This window comes from Phasianus colchicus, chromosome 15 (genome assembly GCF_987193195.1).
Source record: "Phasianus colchicus chromosome 15, bPhaCol1.hap1.1, whole genome shotgun sequence".
NCBI classification, from domain to species: Eukaryota; Metazoa; Chordata; class Aves; order Galliformes; family Phasianidae; genus Phasianus; species Phasianus colchicus.
This window is the reverse complement of record NC_143450.1, coordinates 833705-852024: the sequence shown is the minus strand read 5'-3', so window position 1 is coordinate 852024 and position 18320 is coordinate 833705. Positions and strand designations below refer to the sequence as shown.

Below are 18320 nucleotides of genomic sequence, written 5' to 3'. Positions count from 1 at the left end.
CTCATTATTTCTCTAAGTATTTGCAGACCTTCACCCTCCATCATATTTCCACAAATTGCAGTTCCATTAACAAGGGAACAATTCCTGAAGTCCTTGCAAATATTGTATTCATTTTCTCCCTTCTTTCTGGTCAGGAGCAGATCTAGCACTGTCTCCAGGCTGACTCACACTCCCCTGCTGTCTCCCCTCAGCAAAGGTGCCTTTGCTCTGGAACCTCTCCCATCCAATTTGCTCATCTGTCAGGCTCATGGTGCTGCCCAGGGCCTCAGAATGACAGCATGGAGAACTGTGCTGTCCCATTGCTGGCTGCCTGCAGGGTCCATTCACTCACCCTGTGCCACGGGTACGCACTCTCTGCAACACAGTCCAGGCCACAAGGAGGAGATCACAGGATTTCTGCCTGGTGCCAGACTCATCTGCCTGTGCAATTAAACGCCAACCAAAGCCTGTTCTTCAGACTCAGCTTCCTACCACAAGCATGCACAAGGTCCTGAGCTCAGAGCACTCCCACTCTGAAGAGAAGGAGCCTTTGCACATTAGGACGCAAATGCTGTACCCTGCTTTCATCTGGCTGATGTGGCAGGGCAGGACAAACTAAGCAGGCCTGGATGAGCCCAGCACCAGACTTTGCCAGAATGGACCTTCTGAGCTACTGCAAGGCTAATGGCCAAAAATCTGACTGGAGATCCCGGTATGCTTCCAGGTGGCACAGCAAGGACAGATAGCAGATGTGTGCCACTGCCTTCTGGGGGCACAGCATTAGAACCAGGCTGAGGACCAAGGGAACTCTCTGAGGCTGCAGCTCCTCCAGGATCGTGCTGTCAGGGAGCGATGTCTGCAGGAGGCCAGGCCAGGCTGATGTAAGTCAGCACTGCTCTTGGAGGGCTTTGGGTCACAAAGGTTGGCCAACAGCCCTGAAAAGTGGGATTCAGGAACTTTCCCTCCCAACAGACAAGAGAAATCAAAGGAACGCTGAGGAAGCCACAAAATGACTTCTAAAAAAATAACAGCCTAACCTTGCAGCAACAGCGCTGCAAGCAGGAGTGGGAGCCTCACACGGAGCAGCTGGAGGAGGGTCAGACACAGACAAGAGCAGAGGTACAAAATGTGTCAGCATATCGTTCAAGTGAGACTTTTTTCTTCAAATGAAACTTCAAGTGGGGTCATATGTGATCACCAAAGGCCCAGGAGGGAAGGGCAGTGCAAATCTGCAACAACACTTGGCATCCTTTTGGGCAGGTACACCAACCAAACTTCCTTCCCAACAGCAAATGTTGCCAAAAGAAGCTACCTCTCTTCTGTTGTAGCAAATACAAATACAAATCCTCAGTATCAACTGAGAGTTGAAAGAATATTTAGGATAGGCAAAAGGATTCTTTGGCTTGTTGGTAATAGATGGTTGACTTGGTCTTTCATTTTGTCTCATTTGCTCAGCTTCCAAAATTTCCCTGGGCTATCTTAGCCCACAGTTACCCTCTCTGCCCTTTCCCAGCACTCGATTTCTCTCAACTCTCAATTTCTCTTCAACTCACTGCAACTTTTCTCTCAGTTTTTCCTTTCCAAGATCCAAGCAGCCAGTGCTACAACACCCACGTCCCAAGCGTGCACCAAGGCCTGTGACTGACCCATCCATGTAGTTAGGAACTGAAATGTCTTTTTAGAAGAGCTGGGTAGGACTGGACAAGGTAGAGCTAACACATGCCCGCCACGAATGCACCCACATTGAGAAGGAGCGTCAGCAAGGCCTCAGTTACCTCTGGAGTCATGAGGTCCCACCACAGTTCTCTGGCAAGCCTCATTCAGAGCAAGCCAAGTGACGCCCCAACACATAGAGATGAAAGACTGCTTACATGCAAATGGCAAGCTTGCCACGACACTCCTTCCTTTCACATCCCCCGCCCAAATGCCCCATCTGCTTCCCCTCCTTCTATACCAAACACAACCTCCTTCACTTAGAGAAACAGCCCAACAGCACTTTGTGCATCACAGCTCACAAGACAATCAGCAGAGCACAGCAGTGCAGGGATGGTTGTGCCAATGGACAGGATCTAACCAGCCTAAGCGGTCAGTCGCAAATGATGTATTATGTATTTTTTTTCTCCTGTGTAACCTAGACTTCTCACTCACCACAGAGCTATGCAGCAGCCCATGCAGGGGCTCACGAAAATAGTCCAAATAGTCCCAAATCAATCATCTTCCCTTAAGATCGGTAATCTGGGTAAGGGCCTCAAAAGAGACTTCAGGGACCTTTATGAAAGAATAAAATGGAATTTACTCTTGAAATGGATGCCCTGGACTATCAGTGATAGTCAAAGGAAATTTATGTCAGGCTTAATTTCCAGTTTTAATTCTCAGTTCAGCTTTTGACTTATTTACCTTGTGTCTCAGATGCAGCACAGTAAGAAAAGAACTTTTACAACTGATCATGATAATAGACTAGTGTGTTGGGTCTAAGCCATGGGGATATCTCTGGCATGGCAGTCTACAAGAAAATTTAAATGTTCATATAAAATTTAATTTGAACCATATTTCTCCTGGATATTTCTGAAAGGGGTTCGGCTGTGAGAGGCCTGGTGGTCTTTATTTTATTGGGTCTAGGCATGTCATAAAGCGGTTTCTACTTTCACTGGCTTCCTCACTGTTAGCCAAGAGTTTATAAGACTTCAAGAAGGAGAAGAGAAGAATATACTGAAAGAAAAAAAAACACTTCGACACCATTTGGTCAGCCCAGCTGTAGATCTCAGCAGAGAGTTAATGGAGGAGAATGAACACGCTGCTCAGTCAGACAGGACTTCTCCACCCATTAATGACAGACCAACTGCTTTTGTAACTACTCCCTGCAGATATTAAGGCTGAGAAAAATCCTTCTCATAGCAAACCACAACAAGAAGAGTGTGTGTTTTTTTTTTTTTTCTGGAATGCCATGTCAATTAACTGTATGAGCTTCTTGAAACTTGCCTGAAGGCAATCATATCTTAGGCTTCTCAGGCTAGGGGACAATTCATAGATACACCTGGATGCATTATACATTGCAAAATAATTCAATGAAGAACTTGACATTTCTTCCTGTTTGTTTCTTAGCTGATCTTAGCAGCTAGAGATTACAAATAGATTTATAAACAACTGCTGAATAGTTTATATGAAGAAATGTCAGGCTCTGACGCAGGTCATGTGCGATGATCTGCATTATGTCCACATAGCAATCAAAGATACAGTTGTCTAAATCACAGATTTAGAGCCCTGTAGGCTTTTATCTAACCAGCACAGGTAAGAACATAAGCAGAGAGAGAACTTAGGGCAAGCAAGCAGCCCCACTACACAAAATGCATCTGCTTTTATGCTCTGTGCAGGACACTCACACTCCCCTGCAGCTACCACCTTCACATACTATGACTTGCGTTTTAGAATCTCTCCTGTTCTGGGTGCCCAAGCAGTCACAAGTCCCAGCAGTCCCCCTAACCACCAAGTACAGTCCCACTAATGATAACCCCGGTATCATTAATGCTCAACCCCGGTAGACATAATGCTCAAGAAATTTGAGGTACACAAAAGCCCAGCTAACTCGATCAGCCTTTGCAGACAAGCAGGCTCAAACCAAGCCTTTGCAGCACTGCAGCAATACGAGTTGCCTGCCTATGCTCCCATGGCCTCACTTCATCCCCACATCCAGCCCCAGGGGCAGCTGGATGGTGGAGGTCCCTCACAGTACACCTCCCTGAGTGCAACTCAACTTGAAGTAAGCAGGAGAGAGTAAGAAAGACAAGAGGGCCAGACTTTCAAGTGAAAGTGTACAATCCAGGCTGAATTCAAGTCCTCCAGCAGTACAGAAGTCATGTATAATACTGCTGGGAACCTTACCCTGGCACACAGGAGATTAAGAGGGCACAGAACAATATTTACATCTTCCCTTCCTATAGTGCTAAAAGTCCCCTATCCAGATGACAGAGCTTCTTCTCTACCTAAAGACTTCTATTAAATCAAATCAATGTAGACAGAAATGAGTATCCCTGTCTACAAAACATGCAAGCAGACATAGCAGAATTTCTGTCAAAATAACTTCTTGGTCCCATACATTCCCTCCCACTTTTAGGGCGAAATTCCTTTTCTTTCCGCTATCCCCAGTCAGAGCATTTGTTTCAGGACCCTGCCTGCAATTATTCGGTCTAATGTAATGAAGTGTTTTTTCTGCCTTCTGTGCCATAATGAAAGGATAATGACCTTCCCTGGCAATCATTCGACCCTGAATAATTTGATCCATAAGAAATGGAAATGCTTGTCCCATCTGCCTCTGTTTAGAGCATGGCCAACATGTTCTGCTTCTCTTCTTAACTAAAGCTTGAAACTTAGAGTGACCCCACCACTCAGCCCTGTCCTTTTTGTTCCCCAAAGGTAAACTGCTAATTTTAAACACAAATTCAGCGCAGATGACTAAGTTAGTAATGCCCATAAGTAACGCGAGGCCCCATCCTGCCCTGAGACATCACAGTCAGTCAAAGAACAGAGCCTTGCATGTTCCCTCAGTGTCCCAAATGCCGTATGTGATTCCCACGGTTCAGAGGCGCAGGGTGACAGCTCAGGGTGGTCCCTCTCCTTCGTCTCTTTCAGTTGCATGCATCAGAGCAGAGTCCATGGAGCCAGACGGACCAGCCTTGGCAGCCACTGTGGCACTCCCCACCCTACATTCAGGAATGTCTGACAAGCAATCTGTCTCCCACTTGCCCTGGTCTTGGAAACATCACCAGCCCTTCCTGCCCGTCATGTTCTGTGTCTGCCTTCGCTGCTTCTGGGACAAGGTGGCTGGGACACACAGTCCTGATCACAGGGCCCTCATGAGGTCCACTCCATACAGAACTTGTGCATCCCAACTGAATTCTGTGCACTAGAGGTTTTGTGTAGGTTTGCTTTGCACTGTCGCTTCTATACCTTGAATCCTGACAGTCCCTGATAACTGATACGACACACAGCATGGCAGCTGGGAACCCACAGGGAAGTCAAAGGATGATGAGTCTCCTCAAGCCGTGTGAGCCCAGCATCACCCCAGCTGACTGAGTTGGTCAGCAGAGTCACTACAACGTCCATGTTGGCCACTCCAAAGTACACATCAACCCACTTCAGAGCTATGCCATCCTTCAGAAATATTTGTCTCACTTGTAGAAAGAGTGAAGGACACAGCCTTCTTCCCAGACATGGCAAAATGAAGTAACTGACTCTACAGAGTTAGGGTTAGAGTCAGTTCTCCACTCATGTCATTTTGCAAGCAGTGCCATGCTTTTAGTATTCAATCCAGTGATGGTCTCACCTGAGGCTGTACCCATGTGATGTGAAGGATGAACAGGCTTGGGTTAAGAAGCCTTTTTGCCTGCTACTCTTCTCTAGCTCCCAGAAGGAAACACATTTAGAAGAAGGGGGCATGAGTATCCGCATCTCTTATTTATTTGCATGTCCCATGCTTCTCTAGGAACTACCAGACTCTTACCCATCTAGAAACACCAGCCACTTGTCAACTCTTGGTGTGCTGTGTATTAGTTCCCTTCTATAAAGCTGGACAGTGCAACTTATGGAGACTTTCATACAATTTTTTTAATTCCTAGGTGGGTTTTTTAGCTGTCCAGACAGTAACCTAACAAGTCAACTTCATGCTGAGAAGCCGTGTCTCTGAATGGCTCACCTCTACTGAAGACCTGGTCACGACAGCTGCACCTACCCGTGCTCCAAAGGGCAGGCATAAATCAGTGACTAATGTCGCAGGCTACACTGTTCTTCTAGCTAGCTGCTGGAGAATTATCCATGTTTGATTTCTGAACTGCTGCACATAGCTCAGAAAGTCAGACTTCATGGCTGATAAGCTAAGCCAGAAAATGAGTCCCACAGTCCTAGTGGGAAAAAAATGTTTAGAGCTCCACAACTGAAAACCACTTCTCTCAGGCTCTTCTGCTAACAACACTTTCTACCCCATATGTCAAGTTGTCACAATTTACACTTGCCAGCAGATGCCTGACCCTGCTTGGGTGGTGGCAGAAGTAAAGCAGAAGCATGTAGCCAACTGTCAAAAGGAACAGAGATGTTCTTGGCAGAGATGGGAGGAACAAGACAGGCAGCTTTCAAGTGAGAGAGAGCTGTGTGCTGCACTAAGGTCCCAGCTGTACTCCATGGACCTTCATGGGAGGACCATAAACTTATGCCCTGGAGGAGCTCCAGCAAAGCCCATGATCTAGCTCTTCATCCACAAAGCTCACCAGTATGGGGTGGCACAGCTTTATCCAGGCTACCAGTGCCAAACGGATGGACCCCAACTGCGGTGCCAGCTGCCTGTAGCCTCCTTATGCCAGTGTGATATCCTCTGCTCACAGACTTGTCCATGGAGAGCACAGACCCTCAACACTCCTAAGCACTGGCTCTGCACGCAAATCCCCAGCAAGCTTGCCCAGCGTGTCTGTGTGTGTGTGTGTGTTTCCTCCTTGGCCCAAGTGGTAAAGCAAGAGGAGAAATGTTGGCGCTGACCCAGAGACATCTGAGCTGAGTAGCAGCATTTGACGACAGATGTGTGTCTTGCAACATCGCTACTGAAGTGTCTTTTCCTTTCAAAGTAGGAATAATTTTCCTTCACGTAATAGTCCAGGCAAATATAATCCCATTAACGGGGCTATTAAACTAAACAATACTTGGCACGCCATAACCTAAAGAAACAATCCACCAACACCGGCAGCTTATGAACAGCCCTGTCTCTTAGCCAAAATGGGCATTTCCTATGCCCAAGCGCCCTCCAAGCCACCATCCTCCCACCCTGCTGCTGCACCAAGCTCTGTGGGACAGCCAGTCCTTAAATATGTGGCAGGGCAATTAGAAGCTGGTATTTTCATCCTGAGAAAAGTGGGCCCCCTTCCATCCTGCTCTCCCACCCTCTAAATCAGCTTTAGTCTCTAGTCCAATAAGCACTCCTTCAAATTTACACAAGACAAAGCCTGGATCTTTGTGAACATCTCTGCAGTGTTTCTAATCTCCTGAATTTTGCTCCTTTGGAGAGATCCCAACCCAGACATGCCTGACTTTGAAACCCTGGGCCCACATTTCCTGTTTTTAGGGCTACCTAAAGAAGAGTTCCTCCAAAGTAACCATTGTGATTTGGTCTCTCCATTGATGGAATTCCGAATCTCCCTTTCAGTTCCTCAAGGATGCACCAGACAGTTCTCTGCCCTTATCTGCAGGTGCAACAGGGAATGACTTCTTGAAAGCGCTGCCCTGGGAGGTGAAGAATGCCGGGATGCTCAGATATACCACATGCAGCCCCAAGCACCAGCTTCCTCTCCATGAGGCTGAAAATAGTTATCTTTTCTTTGGTGCTGCACCAAGGAGCAGAGTTTGGGCTGGTGAGCTTTTCAGGCTGCATAAAAGCAGAGAAAGCAACATTGTTCATGGCAGGGACTTGGAATGAGATGATCTTTAAAGTCTCTTCCAATGCAAACCATCCTATGATTCTGTGATTCTATGAAATATTTACTCACAGATGTCATATCCCTCACGTGGCACACTCAATTGTGATCAGCAAAAGAGGAACATACAGTCTAGTGCCCACTTTTGATGACTGAGTTCTGTCTTCTTACTGCTCCAGTTACCCACAGGATAAGATCTCAACAGAGCTACCTCAGCAGACCTCAAGAGGCTGCACAAAGCACCTGCCTCTGGCCTCCCTGCAGTGCTGAGCTCCCCAGGTTGTTCCAGAGATAGCAGACACACCTGCCTACTAAGGCAGTGCTGTTTCTAGCCCCTCAGTGAGACAAGAACACCACTGGAACAACCACCTTTCTGTTCCTCTCCTGCCCCTGTGTCTGCAGACATACCAGGAGCATAAGAAGACATCATCTCATCACTCTTTGACCCCTTTGTTAAGCAGACATTCTTTCCATGGGGTGAGCTCAGTTGCAGGCAATATATTGGCAGAAACCATCTACCAGATGGGCGAGGGATGCTTTAACATCATTCCCAGCACTTCCACCACCTCCATAAAGAGAAGCAAAGGCGTTCATCCAAATGACATTCTTGTCTAAGTGATGTCTTAGGGTTCTGATTTCCAAAGAGATGCACTATTATATTCCTCCACTTGGGAAGGTGTTCTCCAGCCCCACCACCTTCTAGAAATCAGATTCCCATTAGAGCTGGGGAAAGATTGCCCAAAATCGCTAGTCATTTTTTCAGCTTCTTTGTTACTACATGCATATAAACTTAGAAACCCTGTGTGAAAATAAATGATCCAAACAAATCTAAATCAGTTCCCAATGAACTGCATGAATCCCACCCAGAAAATCCAGTCTAGAGAATATGATATATGAAGCAGTATGATTAGAATTGCTATGGTTAAAATTACTGGACTCTTACAGCCCAATTACTTCATTTTTCTCTCAACTAATGTGGCTTTCCTTGTTTGTTTGCTTTAAGAGGAAAGTTTTGATTATCAAAGTTCAATATCTCCCTCACCTGCTTGTTTGGGGAAAATGTATTGGAAGCCCTACTCCCCATCTTCCCCACCCCCAGAACTGTTGCACAAAGCAAAGCAATGACAAATGCGTCTCAAAGCATTTCTTTATCATCTGCTTTATCAAGTCTCTGATCCGGGAAGTGTATGAGATAAGGCTAAGATCAGACATCCAGCACTAAAACATTTGAAGTGATCTGATAGGATGAATATCTACAAATCTGCTCCTATCAGAAAGTAAAATCAAATTACAGGAATTCACTCATGTAAGCAAACAATTCCAAAACGTATCCAGATATGCTCCTGGCGATTCAGTCCAATGACAAATAGAACAGATACGACTCCAGCCACTTAAACTGACCACAGCACTTCTCAACCCCCTCTCTCAAATTCCCGGAATAACAGACATTCTGCGTTGTTCAAATGAACAATATTTATTTTATTCTTACGTAAAATTGTACGGGTTCTGCAGATATAAACATAAGTAAACATTACCTCTTTTTGCCAGTGCAGTAGCTCAGCAGCAGCACACACAAAGAATGAGAATCACAGTGCCTACATTCAGCTCCCCACTCTGCGAAGTCTTTCCAAACAAATCTGCAGAAGACAATCATCTTGGGCTTTGGTGTGCATCAGATCAAGCATATAAAGGGAATATCACTTTAACACATATCAATACAACCCAGTTTTGAGAGGTGTTGAACTGTGATGGCTGTATATTCAGCATTTGACTACTTGACAGTCAGGACACTTCAATTACGTAGTTAAATATTTTAAAATATTCACAGCAAGCATTCTCTTTTTAGTCATCTAAAAAGACAACACGACAATTTTCCTAGCCAAAGGGTTGAGTTAGCTACTTGTGGACAATGAGCAGAGGACAGAGAGGAAGCACAGAAGATTACAAAATGAAGAGCAGCAAGTGCATGCGCTCAGTTCAAGAGGTTGATTTATTTCCCCTTCAGCAAAAGCATTCAGAAATATACATCTTTGTTTCTTCACAGATGGTGCTAAACCAGCTGGTTCTACTGGAACCATTATTGCCAGCAAAACAGAATTATCTCTACTGATCCCCATGAGAGGCATGGGTAACATAGGAAGACTGGTGCAAGGCAGACATCATTTAGAAATTTCCAAACCATTTGGAAAGATAAATTCCCACTTTGGGGCCACAGAGCCAAAGATCAGCTCTAGTCAAGGTTACAAAAAAGCCTTACCTAGTTTTCTGCCATGAGATTTCATGCAACCTGGCTTGACATTTGAGCCAGCACTTCGGGAATTGCTGGGATTCACTGGCATCCATCCTTCCACAAACTCATCAATCCCAGGAAAAGGGAAAAACCATGAGAGAAAGCAGTACTGAGAAGTCATACCATAACTTTTTGCTGCAACACCAGACTTCAGATGCAAAAAAGCACAGGATTAAATAACATTTCAGAGAAGGTGATGAAATAAAGACCAACAAAGAGCTCATATAATTGGTCCTGAGTACAGACCAACCCTAAAGGAGAGTGAACCTATCCAAAGCATCTTTCTAGAGGTTAGGCTTTTCTGCATTTGCTCTCCAAGCATGAAGTTACTAATGCAAAGGGTGAGAAACACAGAAGAAGAACATGAAGATATTAAGTCTCTACTAAAAAGAAAGCCTTTCTGCCATCCTCATACCACTTTGCATAAAGTCAAGGCAGAATGCTTGAACCAGTGCTTTTCGACTGGCCCAGGCAATTTTCCCTTCTCTTTAAGGACCTTCCCTATTCTCTTAGGATTTGCAGCTCCCTGAACACACTGGAATCCAGGACGCAAGACTTAAGAATTTTGTCTCATCCAAAGCACCTTGCTTCCAATGTAATTTCATTACCCAAAAAGATAAGACTTCCTAATGAATTTCAGATGCAACCAGCCGTCACTAAGCCCCCTCTCACTGACCCCTGTGTTACGGCAATTGGCAACCAATTTGTAGCAATAATTTTAGCAATATGTTCTAAAGAGGCAATGGTGTTATGCAGACAAAACTATGAAGAAATTATAGAAAGAAGCTTGATGTTTTATTCTATTGCATTTATCTATGACAAAGAGCAGTAATGGCAGTTATAGGAAGATGAAATATTGCCATATGGAATCAGATTTTGAGGGCTCTGTCCACCAACAGCAACACTGAAAAACACTCTCCTCTCTGCCCTTGTTCTCTGTTCAAGTTGCACTCAGGTGCCTCTCAGACCCCAGAGCAGCGTACGTGCATAACTATCATGGGGAGAAGATACCTCTCTTGGACCTCTACATTACTACAGAATGAGACAACTCAGAAACCTGGACTTAAGAAAAATGTTTAAACTCAAAAGTTGATCACTTGGATTGGAGGTACCTGCTACAAAGTGCTTGGACACAGAGCAAGAATTTATGGGAGAGCTGCACTGTTATCAGGATACTGGTTTGTTATGGGAACATCTAATAGCTCCAACAGCTCTGATTTCAGGTGGGACTGTGTGGATCCAATGTGCTTACAGCACAAACAAACCAGGCAGACAAAAGGACCCTGTGTCTAAGCTTTTTCTAGGGAAACTCAATAGCAGCCCTTCAATGTCTAAAAGGGAACAATAAGAAAGAAGGGGGCAGACTCTTTAGCAAGGTCTGTTGTCACAGGACAAGGGGAAATGGTTTCAAAATAGAAAAGTGGAAATTTAGATTGGATATAAGGAAGAAGTTTTATAGTAAGGGCATAGAGGCAATGGCACAGAGTGCCCAGAGGGGTGGTGGGTGTCACATCCCTGGAGACACACAAGGTCAGCCTGGATGGGGCTTTGAGCCCTTGATCAAGCTGTGAGTGTCCCTGTTAATTGTAGAGGAGTTGGACTAGATGGCCTTTAAGAGTCCCTTCCAACACAAACATTTCCATGATTCTATGATTCTGTGACTCAAGTATGCTTACTCTGAATGACCTGCAGGCTCATTTCCCTAGAGCCTGGCAGGACCTGGAGGTCTGTTTGTGACACTCCTACTCATGCAGTGAACTGGAGGTACAGCCACCGTGTACATCTGGGAAGTTGCTATAAATGCTTCTTTAGTTTTGTGTCATTTATGGCCTTATTCCCCAGGCAGAGGGAACTTGTAAGGGACACGGAGGGGGTGGGAGACAGTTTGGAAGTTCAGAGATAGGAAAGCTCCTGTCTGCCTGTCCTGTCTTCTCATCTGGGCTCTGTTTGAGCTTAGGCTTGGGCTGCTGGATATTCCTGCTCCTAAGAGGCTGCGGATAGATAACATACACCATATGCAAAGGGCAGTGCCAGGCCCAATTCACAATCCTCCCATGTTCCTCCCAACCCTACTGCATCTTCTCTTTTGCCTTTCACACAGGTTTGCTCCACTCTTACACTTTTTATTCCTCATGTAAGATCTCCTTCTCCTCTTCTCCCATATTAGTCATGATCTGCTTATGTGCTAATGTGATAATTCATTCAGCTCTGTAAATTAAAGCTGACAAACCCCCTTCTTCAGAAGCAATTATTTTTAAAATAAATACTTTACCGGACCTTGTCTATGAGTCCAAACGCTGACCACCTTCATGCTGGGGACTGGGCAGTCTCAGAGCAGCAATTAAGGCAGAAACTGGGGAACACTCCCATTGCTGCCCAAGGCCAATCCATTGCTCAGGGCAAAGCAGCTCCCCTCTCTTTGCCTTAGTTTTCCTTTCTGCTACTTGTGTGTCCAAATCCTTTGCAAAGCCAAGATTCCTAACACTCACCTTCCAAAACCAGAGCTGAGCCATCCCCAAATCCTTTGCCCCTGATAACCCTATGGGTGCACTTGGCTCCAGGCTTACTAATGGCTTCCAGATCTCACAGGAAAATACGAAGTTAGAGTTCTGATCTATAGCATGTGATGAAGGTGAGGCAAAAGAAGGAGGGCTCTTTTGGGATCTCAGTACAAAAGCCCCAGAAGCAAATGGCTTAATTAAATAGCAACTTTAATCAGAAAGAATTAAAGAGAAACATTGACAGTGAGTAAATCCCATGTTCCTTCTGATGCTGGGAGCCCTGCATTTGCTCAGCATCGGACAGATTCCAGATGGATCTTTCTGCAACACTGTACAGATTTGTCCTTTTTGATCACCAGAGCAATTACATGATTTTCTTGCAAAAAATGGCACAGAATCACAGAATCACAGAATGACTCAGGTTGGAAGGGACCTCAAGGATCATAAATCTCCAATCCCCCTGCCACAGGCAGGGCCACCAACCTCCACTTTTAATACTAGACCAAGCTGCCCAGAGCCCCATCCAACCTGGCCTTGAACACCTCCAGGGACGGGGCATCTATCAAATTGAAAGGATGCTCACACATGAGAATTTGAGAATTTCTTGCTGCACTGTTAATAAAGACAAGGTGGTGTGATCACTGGCACCGAGCAGGAGCTATCCACTAGCTTCTCTGTGACAGTGAACTGCTGAGTCTGTCCTTTGGCCATGCTAGACATGCAGCTCAGTTGTCACACACAAGGTCACTGTGACACTGATCACTGACTCCTCCATGCACAGTGGCACCTGGTCAGCATCACTGCATTCACCCCTTGAACCACAAACAATTTACAGTCCTAAAGGTGTTTGAAGGTATAGATGTTATTCATAAGGATGAAAAATTTCTCTCTAAACTGGAGAGATACGGATTTGAAGGCTGGACTTTTTGGTGGAAAAAGAATTGTTTGAATGGTTGCAAGCAGAAGGTCATGGACAACAGCTCTATGTCCAGGATGAGTGGTGTCCCCCAGGGGTCTGTCCTGGGACAACATCTTTATCACTGACATCAACAGTGGAATCGAGTGTACCCTCACCAAGTTTACTGATGATTACACCAAGCTGAGTCGTGCACTTGCTATGACAGAAGGAAGGGATGCTATCTAAGGGGACCTGGACAGACTTGAAAAGTGGGCCCACATAAACTGAATGAGGTTCAACAAGGCTACATGCAAGGTGCTTCAGTTGGGTCAGTGCAGTCCTAGGCATGTGTCCAGACTGGCAGAGGAATTCAATGAGAGCAGACCTGCAGAGGAGGACTGGGGGTGGACTGAAGCTGGACATGAGCCAGCAGTGTGCTCCAGCAGCCTGGAAGTCCAACCCTGGGGTGCATCAACAGAGAGGTGGCAGCAGGCAGCAGGCAGGGAGGGGAATGTCCTCCTTTACTCTGCCCTCTTGAGGTCCAATCTAGAGTGCTGCATCCCAGCCTGGAGCCCCAGAACGAGAAAGTCATGGAGCTGGTGGAGAGAGTTCATAGGAGGCTACAAAGATGCTCAGAGGGTTGGAGCACCTCTCCTACAGGGACAGGCTGAAGTAGTTGAGCTTGATCAGCCTGGAGAAGAGAAGGCTCTCAGAAGACCCTATTGTGGCCTTTCAGTACTAGCGGGGAGCTCATAGCAGGAGTGAAACTTTTTCCATAGTCTGATAGTGATAGGACAAGGAGGAATGGCTTTAAACTACATTTAAAAGAGGGGAGATTTTGGTTATATTTGGAAGACATTATTTGCTCAGAGGATGGTGATAAAATGGCACAAATTGCTCAGAGAACTTCTGGATGTCCCATCAGTAAAGGTGCCCAAGGTCATGGATGGGGCCTTGGGCAACCTGATTTGGTGGGGGGGCAACCAACCCACAACAGGAGACTGGAGCTCAATGGTTCGTACAGTCCTTTCCAACCAAAGACATTCATTGATTCCACGATAACCTAAGGGCTTCTCTGGCTCTAAGTGCAAGGCTCAGTGGAGCAGATATGGCATGTTGAAGATCACTCACTCCTCCAAGACAATATCTTCCACAAGACTCCCAATCCAAAGGTTAGCACAAACAGTCATGCAACAGCAGGGTTCGTGGCATCTCTGCCAAGTGCTCCTGAGCTTGTTTTATGAGGATCATGCTGCAATTTATACATTCTTGTGGAATTTCATTTGTCTTTGGTTGAACTTCTCCATCTGCCTAGACATGCCCAGTGGGAGCTGGAGATGCCCACACAATCCCTGGAACGTTACACTTGAGTGACAAGACCACAGCTCTGCCCAGCCACCTCCCATCCTGCTGCTGTTTGGCTGGCAGTGGCCAGTGGGCCTCCGCCTGTGCACCGGGTTACTGTGGGCACATGTGCTTACTTCCCACATGTGGCAAGGACACAGCCTGTGTCACCAGGCCTTGTTCATCTCCACTGAGCACCACTCCTTCAAGTGTCATGCTCAGCCAGCACAGCTCGCAGAGCAGCTCAGCAACCTCTCCATGCTGTCTGCTTCTTCAACCCAGACAACAGCTCACTGCTCTGGCTCACAAGCTTTACAAAGCCTTTTCTTCCTTCTGGTTTCAGACAAACAACCCATGGATCCTAAGAGCATGTACCCAGAGAGGATTTTCCAGGAAGGACCACAATTAAGTATGGTTGTGTGCTTTTACAGCACTCAAATGGGTTACAGCATTAAAGTCCTGCTACATTTTAACACCAGCACTCAATAAGGAAGAAAAACAAAACAATTTTAACTGAGCATTCAAATATACCTGAGTCATCTTCTTCTTCGCATGAAAATCACTTCTAATCCTGACACTGACACAGCCTGGGTAGAGCTCTCTGATTCACCACAGCCTCTCTACAGGCACTGAAGACCTGAGCACCACATCCCTTAGCTCCAGCCTTGTGGGAGGAGCTAGACTCCTCTCTGCTCGCATTTTACACTCTCCATCCTGTCCCCACATGATATTCCTCAGAAGAGAAGGTGAGCTGCTGCACACACCATCAGGCAGAAACCACCTTGGGTGATCTGGGCTGGTATCAGCCACCAGGACACAGCTGCACTCCACTGATCAAAGCACGCAAGGCACCTCAGTACCCAGCTTTGGAATGTGACTGATGATCCAAGTATCAAACTTGATGGGCATCTCAGTTCCCATTCCTCAACAACAGAGGGAACCATGCAAACACCACGTGTGCACACAAGCACACCATAATGCTCAGAGGAGCTCCTTGTGAATCAATGGGACTTTCCAGAGGACGTCTTCTGGTTCCTACTGGAGCAAGTCCCTTTTCTTTCACTGACAGAAAGTTAACAGTCCTCTGGGCATGCCTTACCTAGAAAATGTGCCACTGGGAGAACACGGAGAATTTTCTGCTGCTTTTTAAAGCAACTAAGTAACTGAAAACAAGAGGAGGTCAGTGTGGATGAGCAAAAAAGCACCTGAGAACTACCGTTTAACAAAGTTAGTAATCAGATGCTGTAATGTTCTTCATGCTCCAGCCAAACAGAATCTAAATGCTTCAGAGCAGAATCAACACAAAAGCACCACAGACCCAAAACAACACCATCACAGAGAAGACAGGCTTATAGCAAAGTACTGGAGGATGGGGCTTGGCAGGCAAGCATTTTGGATTTAATGTGTTTGCTCTTGGTGCTGCCACCAGAAAAAGCAGCATGCATGAGTCCAAACCCAGTGCTGAGCACTGCGGCTGTGAGATGCTCCCAGTGATGTGGCAGCTGGCTACAAAAATTCCCTCCTCTCCCAAACGGGGTAGCAAAGGAAATAGGTCTCCAGATACAAGGCTATCGGACTTCACTGCCATAACCCTGAGCTCTCTGGTGCAATAGTGTCCATGTTAGAGGACACCTCAACTCAAAGCCTCCCTGCTGCCTCGGATGGATGCCCTTCTTGCATCTAGGGAGATGTCGTGCATACATGCCGCTGGAACCACTTCTGCTAGCAAATGGAAATCTTCCCATGTGGCTGCTGAGTCCAGTGCTGCAGCCGTCACTCGCTCCATGCCAGACTGAGTCATTCTGAGTAACAGCTACTGATGTCAAATCAACTCCAGGGAGTCAGTTCAGCTATGCACAAGGCAAAGGTGTGCTCCTCTGAGTCACAGTGGGACGCAGCAGCTTGGACTGGCCTGAGAATTGTACCACAAATGGGATTGCTTGGAAGTAGAAACTGAGGGCACTTTTTGTTTTACACTGATGGATGTCACACGTGCAGGGAATCAGCAATGAGCCTGCTTCTCTTTTTTCTATTCAATATGCACAAGTTTCAACAGAAATAGAGGAGCGATGCCAAATCAGCCAAGCGAGAGGAGCACCAGCGCCCTTAGCTTGCGGACACCTAGCTACAGCAAAGCTGGAGACCTTCTCTGCACGCAGCAGGGCACCATGATCCTCCCATACACTTCAGCAGGAAGCCCAGACCCTTTCCAGAGACACAGAGCTGCCGTGCTGCAGCATCCTGCTCTGCGCCAGGCCCACCCCACGCAGCCCCGGCACCCGTCCCGGGCTCCCCAGTGCTGGTGCCAGGCCGGCCCGCTCCCTGGCGCGCGTCAGCCATCTCAGCCTGTGCGGCGCAGCTGCGTGCACTGAGTTTACTCAGAGTGGCACTGGGGGTGGAACAGTGACCTTTCTCATGAAACCGTATGGGAAACGAAATTCCCTCTTTCAAAATTTTGTCATGTCTCAACTAGCTGCTCTGCAAGTAATTTTTGTAGAAGGAGGAGGGAGCTGTCAGCTGAGACCTGTCAGTGACCGACAGCACAAATCACACTACCTCCCCAAGCCATGCAGACAAAAGCAAAGCGCTTGGCAAGGCGACTGCTAACCCCAGCTCAGTGCCAAGCTGCCCAGGCTGCCTCCTCCAGCAGAGCAGGCGGGGGGAGCTGGCAGCTGCTGGGATAGGCAGCAGGGGAGGGCTGGGAAATCAAAGAAGGGCCATTTCCACACACAGAAACATTCCCATGCCTTGAAGCAAGCAAGAGCTTGTGCCTAGAAGAGCATGACCCATCCAGCCTTCCCCAGAGCGCGTGCTCCTTGCTGCTCCCATGCACGCCGTTGGGGCCACACAAGTGATGCACTGCTGCTGGACCAGGCGCATCTCCTGCTCTGGGGAGCGAAGGCATCCAAAGGCTGGCTCCCTCCTCCCTCCAACCAAAGTAATGAGACTAAGGGTCTCTTTGTCTTTGTTTGTCAGGTCCCCAGTCACAGAATGTGCATCTCTGTAGGAGCAAAGCTGATGACTTGTATCTGCAAGCAGCACCAGCAAGAGACACTGGAAAACAGAAGCCTTGGCACAGTAGATTAAAAAAATAAAGGTGCAGAAACTACTAGTGTAAGGCGGGGATTTCCCAAAGCTCAGCCTCTTTTTCAATAGCATGTGTTCATCAGGGTAAAAAACACATCTCTGCCATCAGAGAAATACATATAGGGAAAATTAGGACCTCTAGCTCCATCTGAGCTCTGGGCTGCTGCTCGAGGCATGCTGACGTTTCAGTGCTGGAGGAAATCTGTCACTTGAAAGTCATGCTGACATATGAGGAGTGAAAAGCAGAAGCTGTCTCAGGTTTGCATGCTGCAGCTAAATAAAGCAAGTTGCCAAGATACACTTAATGCTCTCAAAGTATGTTGCTGAACATGATCCAGGTCTGCATAGACACTAGGCAACCATTCATCTCTCCATCGCATTGAGAGTGCACTGGCCATTTACAAACACAGATCTCTCCTTCCTTTGCCGGGTTCTCCCTAAATTTTCTCCCACTATTTCTATCTCATGCAGGCTGCAGTAAGAAGATAATTACCTAGAACATCAAGGGCTTAGGACTGGATTTCACCAGTCTTACAATAAAAATACAGCCTCTTGCTCACTTTGCATCAATACATGTGTGCAGAGGATGAGTAGCTTCACTCATCCACTAGGAGACCTATGCAGGGCTCTGGAATCTACATGCCAGGCTTTTAGAGGTTGACAGTACAAATTCTCAACACGTCAGTTAGATCTCTCTGTTTTTTAACAACTTTGTTCCTCAGCATTAATTACATGTTTGCAGCTTTTTCTCTTTTTTTTTTTTAGGAGAG

The 18320-nt window shown here is 46.6% G+C and overlaps 1 protein-coding gene and 1 long non-coding RNA gene across 10 annotated transcripts in view; both read right to left on the bottom strand.

The window, feature by feature from the left end:
- The window catches only part of NRG2 (neuregulin 2), a 151042-nt gene that overhangs the window by 91936 nt on the left and 40786 nt on the right, over positions 1-18320 (bottom strand). The window lies entirely within an intron of this gene.
- The window catches only part of LOC149915808 (uncharacterized), a 32796-nt gene that overhangs the window by 1568 nt on the left and 12908 nt on the right, over positions 1-18320 (bottom strand). Inside the window, exons 3-4 of one of the 3 annotated variants that reach the window (XR_016471274.1) lie at positions 8966-9067; positions 6990-7381 (exon numbers count right to left, since the gene is read on the bottom strand). The exons of 1 other annotated variant lie outside the window; for it this stretch is intronic. This is a non-coding gene — a long non-coding RNA (uncharacterized LOC149915808). Of the gene's footprint in view, positions 1-6989; positions 7382-8965; positions 9068-18320 lie in introns of those variants that run through there. One more of the 3 variants, XR_016471271.1, reaches the window with a different exon arrangement.